This window comes from Syngnathus scovelli, unplaced genomic scaffold (assembly GCF_024217435.2).
Source record: "Syngnathus scovelli strain Florida unplaced genomic scaffold, RoL_Ssco_1.2 HiC_scaffold_34, whole genome shotgun sequence".
Taxonomy (NCBI): Eukaryota; Metazoa; Chordata; class Actinopteri; order Syngnathiformes; family Syngnathidae; genus Syngnathus; species Syngnathus scovelli.
Window position 1 is genome coordinate 545228 of NW_026061433.1, and position 7273 is coordinate 552500.

Consider the following 7273-nt stretch of genomic DNA (forward strand, 5'->3'; position numbering starts at 1 on the left):
CCCGGTCGGCCCGAACGAGCGAAAATTCGGCCTCTTCCCCTGGAGGTCCGGAACATTTTGGCGAATATTTTCAAAGTGCCAACGGCTGTTCCGCCGTAACGTGTCCGACCCGGCTGGTTCCTCCGGTCGGCCCGAACGAGCGAAAATTCGGCCTCTTCCCCTGGAGGTCCGGACGACTTTGGCGAATATTTTCTAAGTGCGAACGGCTGTTGCGCCGTAACGTGTCCGACCCGGCTGGTTCCTCCGGTCGGCCTGAACGAGCGAAAATTCGGCCTCTTCCCCTGGAGGTCCGGACGACTTTGGCGAATATTTTCAAAGTGCCAACGGCTGTTGGGCCGTAAAGTGTCCGACCCGGCTGGTTCCTCCGGTCGGCCCGAACGAGCGAAAATTCGGCCTCTTCCCCTGGAGGTCCGGAACATTTTGGCGAATATTTTCAAAGTGCCAACGGCTGTTGCGCCGTAACGTGTCCGACCCGGCCGGTTCCTCCGGTCGGCCCGAACGAGCGAAAATTCGGCCTCTTCCCCTGGAGGTCCGGAACATTTTGGCGAATATTTTCAAAGTGCCAACGGCCGTTCCGCCGTAAAGTGTCCGACCCGGCTGGTTCCTCCGGTCGGCCCGAACGAGCGAAAATTCGGCCTCTTCCCCTGGAGGTCCGGACGACTTTGGCGAATATTTTCAAAGTGCCAACGGCTGTTGGGCCGTAAAGTGTCCGACCCGGCTGGTTCCTCCGGTCGGCCCGAACGAGCGAAAATTCGGCCTCTTAACCCTGGAGGTCCGTTCAAGTTTAACGAATAATTTCTAAGTGCTAACGGCTGTTGCGCCGTAACGTGTCCGACCCGGCCGGTTCCTCCGGTCGGCCCGAACGAGCGAAAATACGGCCTCTTCCCCTGGAGGTCCGGAACATTTTGGTGAATATTTTCAAAGTGCCAACGGCTGTTGCGCCGTAACGTGTCCGACCCGGCTGGTTCCTCCGGTCGGCCCGAACGAGCGAAAATTCGGCCTCTTCCCCTGGAGGTCCGGAACATTTTGGCGAATATTTTCTAAGTGCCATCGGCTCTTCCGCCGTAAGGTGTCCGACTCGGCCGGTTCCTCCGGTCGGCCCGAACGAGCGAAAATTCGGCCTCTTCCCCTGGAGGTCCTGTCAAGTTTAACGAATATTTTCTAAGTGCCATCGGCTCTTCCGCCGTAAGGTGTCCGACTCGGCCGGTTCCTCCGGTCGGCCTGAACAAGTGAAAATTCGGCCTCTTCCCCTGGAGGTCCGGAACATTTTGGCGAATATTTTCTAAGTGCCATCGGCTCTTCCGCCGTAAGGTGTCCGACTCGGCCGGTTCCTCCGGTCGGCCTGAACGAGCGAAAATTCGGCCTCTTCCCCTGGAGGTCCTGTCAAGTTTAACGAATATTTTCTAAGTGCCATCGGCTCTTCCGCCGTAAAGCGTCCGACTCGGCTGGTTCCCGATGTCGGCCAGAACAAGTGGAAATTCGGCCTCTTCCCCTGGAGGTCAGTTGAAGTTTAACGAATATTTTCAAAGTGCCAACGGCTGCTCCGCCGTAAAGCGTCCGACTCGGCTGGTTCCCGATGTCGGCCAGAACAAGTGAAAATTCGGCCTCTTCCCCTGGAGGTCCGTTCAAGATTAACGAATATTTTCTAAGTGCCAACGGCTGCTCCGCCGTAAAGCGTCCGACTCGGCTGGTTCCCGATGTCGGCCAGAATAAGTGGAAATTCGGCCTCTTCCCCTGGAGGTCCGTTCAAGATTAACGAATATTTTCTAAGTGCCAACGGCTCTTGCGCCGAAAAGCGTCCGACTCGGCTGGTTCCCGATGTCGGCCAGAACAAGTGAAAAATCGGCCTCTTCCCCTGGAGGTCAGTTGAAGTTTAACGAATATTTTCTAAGTGCCATCGGCTCTTCCGCCGTAAGGTGTCCGACTCGGCTGGTTCCCGATTTCGGCCAGAAAAAGTGACAATTCGGCCTCTTCCCCTGGAGGTCCTTTGAAGTTTAGCGAATATTTTCTAAGTGCCAACGGCTCTTGCGCCGAAAAGCGTCCGCCTCGGCTGGTTCCCGCGGTCGGACACAAAATGTGTCAATTCGGCCTCTCTGAGGTACCAGGGGTAGGCTTTATGTACTTGGTCCCCCCACTTAGTGTACTCATCACTTTACCCCCCTTTCGCAAAATATAGTCGGCACGTATGTGCAGAACTGTTTATTTTCATTTTAAAAATTGTCTAAGTGCCAGCGGAAGCTGTCAAACGAACTGTCCGAGCTACCACGGTGCCCATCCCGGACAGTGACGGCAAAAGGCCGATGTGTGTTTATGGAAGTCTGAATAATTTCTAAGTGCCAACGGCTCAACCGCCGTAAAGTGTCCGCCTCGGCCGGTTCCCCCGGTCGGCCAGAACGAGTGAAAATTCGGCCTCTTTCCCTGGAGGTCCGGAACATTTTGGCGAATATTTCCTAAGTGCCAACGGCTGCTCCGCCGTAAAGTGTCCGCCTCGGCTGGTTCCCCCGGTCGGCCAGAACAAGTGAAAATTCGGCCTCTTCCCCTGGAGGTCCGGAACATTTTGGCGAATATTTCCTAAGTGCCAACGGCTGCTCCGCCGTAAAGTGTCCGCCTCGGCCGGTTCACCCGGTCGGCCAGAACAAGTGAAAATTTGGCCTCTTCCCCTGGAGGTCCGGAACATTTTGGCGAATATTTCCTAAGTGCCAACGGCTGCTCCGCCGTAAAGTGTCCGACTCGGCTGGTTCCCCCGGTCGGCCAGAACAAGTGAAAAATCGGCCTCTTCCCCTGGAAGTCCGGCCGACTTAAGGCGAATATTTCCTAAGTGCCAACGGCTGTTCCGCCGTAAAGAGTCCGACTCGGCTGGTTCCCGATATCGGCCAGAACAAGTGAAAATTCGGCCTCTTCCCCTGGAAGTCCGGCCGAGTTAAGGCAAATATTTCCTAAGTGCCAACGGCTGCTCCGCCGTAAAGCGTCCGACTCGGCTGGTTCCCGATGTCGGCCAGAACAAGTGGACATTCGGCCTCTTCCCCTGGAAGTCCGGCCAAGTTTGGCGAATATTTCCTAAGTGCCAACGGCTGCTCCGCCGTAAAGTGTCCGACTCGGCTGGTTCCCGATGTCGGCCAGAACAAGTGAATATTCGGCCTCTTCCCCTGGAGGTCCGGAACATTTTGGCAAATATTTCCTAAGTGCCAACGGCTGCTCCGCCGTAAAGAGTCCGACTCGGCTGGTTCCCGATGTCGGCCAGAACAAGTGAAAATTCGGCCTCTTCCCCTGGAAGTCCGGCCGAGTTCGGCGAATATTTCCTAAGTGCCAACGGCTGTTCCGCCGTAAAGAGTCCGACTCGGCTGGTTCCCGATGTCGGCCAGAACAAGTGAAACTTCGGCCTCTTCCCCTGGAGGTCCGTTCAAGATTAACGAATATTTTCTAAGTGCCAACGGCTCTTGCGCCGAAAAGCGTCCGCCTCGGCTGGTTCCCGCGGTCGGACACAAAATGTGTCAATTCGGCCTCTCTGAGGTACCAGGGGTGGGCTTTATGTACTTGGTCCCCCCACTTAGTGTACTCATCACTTTACCCCCATTTCGCAAAATATAGTCGGCACGTATGTGCAGAACTGTTTATTTTCATTTTAAAAATTGTCTAAGTGCCAGCGGAAGCTGTCACGCGAACTGTCCGAGCTACCACGGTGCCCATCCCGGGCAGTGACGGCAAAAGGCCGATGTGTGTTTGATGGAAGTCTGAATAATTTCTAAGTGCCAACGGCTCAACCGCCGTAAAGTGTCCGCCTCGGCTGGTTCTCCCGGTCGGCCCGAACGAGCGAAAATTCGGCCTCTTCCCCTGGAGGTCCGGAACATTTTGGCGAATATTTCCTAAGTGCCAACGGCTGCTCCGCCGTAAAGTGTCCGCCTCGGCTGGTTCCCCCGGTCGGCCAGAACAAGTGAAAATTCGGCCTCTTCCCCTGGAGGTCCGGAACATTTTGGCGAATATTTCCTAAGTGCCAACGGCTGCTCCGCCGTAAAGTGTCCGCCTCGGCCGGTTCACCCGGTCGGCCAGAACAAGTGAAAATTTGGCCTCTTCCCCTGGAGGTCCGGAACATTTTGGCGAATATTTCCTAAGTGCCAACGGCTGCTCCGCCGTAAAGTGTCCGCCTCGGCCGGTTCACCCGGTCGGCCAGAACAAGTGAAAATTTGGCCTCTTCCCCTGGAGGTCCGGAACATTTTGGCGAATATTTCCTAAGTGCCAACGGCTGCTCCGCCGTAAAGTGTCCGACTCGGCTGGTTCCCCCGGTCGGCCAGAACAAGTGAAAAATCGGCCTCTTCCCCTGGAAGTCCGGCCGAGTTAAGGCAAATATTTCCTAAGTGCCAACGGCTGCTCAGCCTTAAAGTGTCCGACTCGGCTGGTTCCCGATGTCGGCCAGAACAAGTGAAAATCCGGCCTCTTCCCCTGGAAGTCCGGCCGAGTTAAGGCAAATATTTCCTAAGTGCCAACGGCTGCTCAGCCTTTAAGTGTCCGACTCGGCTGGTTCCCGATGTTGGCCAGAACAAGTGAAAATCCGGCCTCTTCCCCTGGAAGTCCGGCCGAGTTAAGGCAAATATTTCCTAAGTGCCAACGGCTGCTCAGCCTTAAAGGGTCCCACTCGGCTGGTTCCCGATGTCGGCCAGAACAAGTGAAAAATCGGCCTCTTCCCCTGGAAGTCCGGCCGAGTTAAGGCAAATATTTTCAAAGTGCCAACGGCTGTTCCGCCGTAAAGAGTCCGACTCGGCTGGTTCCCGATGTCGGCCAGAACAAGTGAAAAATCGGCCTCTTCCCCTGGAAGTCCGGCCAAGTTAAGGCAAATATTTCCAAAGTGCCAACGGCTGTTCCGCCGTAAAGAGTCCGACTCGGCTGGTTCCCGATGTCGGCCAGAACAAGTGAAAATTCGGCCTCTTCCCCTGGAGGTCAGTTGAAGTTTAACGAATATTTTCTAAGTGCCAACGGCTGCTCCGCCGTAAAGCGTCCGACTCGGCTGGTTCCCGATGTCGGCCAGAACAAGTGAAAATTCGGCCTCTTCCCCTGGAGGTCAGTTGAAGTTTAACGAATATTTTCTAAGTGCCAACGGCTGCTCCGCCGTAAAGCGTCCGACTCGGCTGGTTCCCGATGTCGGCCAGAACAAGTGGAAATTCGGCCTCTTCCCCTGGAGGTCAGTTGAAGTTTAACGAATATTTTCTAAGTGCCAACGGCTGTTCCGCCGTAAAGAGTCCGACTCGGCTGGTTCCCGATGTCGGCCAGAACAAGTGAAAATTCGGCCTCTTCCCCTGGAGGTCCGTTCAAGTTTGGGGAATATTTTCTAAGTGCCAACGGCTGCTCCGCCTTAAAGCGTCCGACTCGGCTGGTTCCCGATGTCGGCCAGAACAAGTGAAAATCCGGCCTCTTCCCCTGGAAGTCCGGCCGAGTTAAGGCAAATATTTCCTAAGTGCCAAGGGCTGCTCAGCCTTAAAGGGCCCGACTCGTCTGGTTCCCGATGTCGGCCAGAACAAGTGACAATTCGGCCTCTTCCCCTGGAGGTCTTTTCAAGTTTAACGAATATTTTCTAAGTGCCGACGGCTGCTCCGCCTTAAAGCGTCCGACTCGGCTGGTTCCCGATGTCGGCCAGAACAAGTGACAATTCGGCCTCTTCCCCTGGAGGTCCTTTCAAGTTTAACGAATATTTTCTAAGTGCCAACGGCTGCTCCGCCTTAAAGCGTCCGACTCGGCTGGTTCCCGATGTCGGCCAGAACAGGTGAAAATTCGGCCTCTTCCCCTGGAGGTCCGTTCAAGTTTGGCGAATATTTTCTAAGTGCCAACGGCTGCTCCGCCTCAAAGTGTCCGACTCGGCTGGTTCCCGATGTCGGGCAGAACAAGTGACAATTCGGCCTCTTCCCCTGGAAGTCCGGCCGAGTTTGGCGAATATTTTCTAAGTGCCAACGGCTGCTCCGCCGTAAAGAGTCCGACTCGGCTGGTTCCCGATGTCGGCCAGAACAAGTGACAATTCGGCCTCTTCCCCTGGAGGTCCTTTGAAGTTTAGCGAATATTTTCTAAGTTCCAACGGCTCTTGCGCCGAAAAGCGTCCGACTCGGCTGGTTCCCGATGTCGGCCAGAACAGGTGAAAATTCGGCCTCTTCCCCTGGAGGTCCGTTCAAGTTTGGCGAATATTTTCTAAGTGCCAACGGCTGCTCCGCCTTAAAGTGTCCGACTCGGCTGGTTCCCGATGTCGGGCAGAACAAGTGACAATTCGGCCTCTTCCCCTGGAAGTCCGGCCGAGTTTGGCGAATATTTTCTAAGTGCCAACGGCTGCTCCGCCGTAAAGAGTCCGACTCGGCTGGTTCCCGATGTCGGCCAGAAAAAGTGACAATTCGGCCTCTTCCCCTGGAGGTCCTTTGAAGTTTAGCGAATATTTTCTAAGTGCCAACGGCTCTTGCGCCGAAAAGCGTCCGCCTCGGCTGGTTCCCGCGGTCGGCCGTAATAGGCGAAAATTCGGCCTCTTCCCCTGGAGCGACCTCCAAATTTGGGCGAAATTTTTCTAAGTGCCTAAAGGTACCAGGGGTTTGGGTACCAGGGGTGCAGTACGAACTGGTCTTTTGTCAACCCATGTACTTTTTCTAGAGTACATGGGTTGGTCCCCCCACTTAGTGTACTCATCACTTTACCCCCCTTTCGCAAAATATAGTCAGAACGAGCATGGGGGACGCAATTGTTTTCCATGCAAATCAATTGGGCCTGGTCCGAGCGCTGGTAACGGCCGCCAGCAAGCGTCCCCTGCTCGGATAGCAGAACTGAAGAAGGCACGGCACTTCCAGAGAGAGAGAGAAAATTTTCTAAGTGCCACATTTCTCAAAAATTTTCAAAGTGCCACATTTCTCAAAAATTTTCAAAGTGCCACATCTCTCAAAAATTTTCAAAGTGCCACATCTCTCAAAAACTTTCTAAGTGCCACATCTCTGAAAAACTTTCTAAGTGCCACATCTCTGAAAAACTTTCTAAGTGCCACATCTCTGAAAAATTTTCTAAGTGCCACAGCACGGCTGTGAAATATTCAAAGTCCTACAGGCATTGGCAGAATCCGCGGACGGCCGTCTGCTCCCGGCGGCCGCCGCGAAGCTACTACCCCCTCCCGGGGACGGCTGTCTGCTCCCGGCAGCCGTCCTTACCCCCCTCCCCCGTTTGCACCGCCTGAAGTTAGACCCGCCTTGGTAGGGCCCCCACCGGCCCCGGCTCGCCGGCGTTGGGTGGACGGTTCCTGCCCACTTGCGGGTCCCGGTCG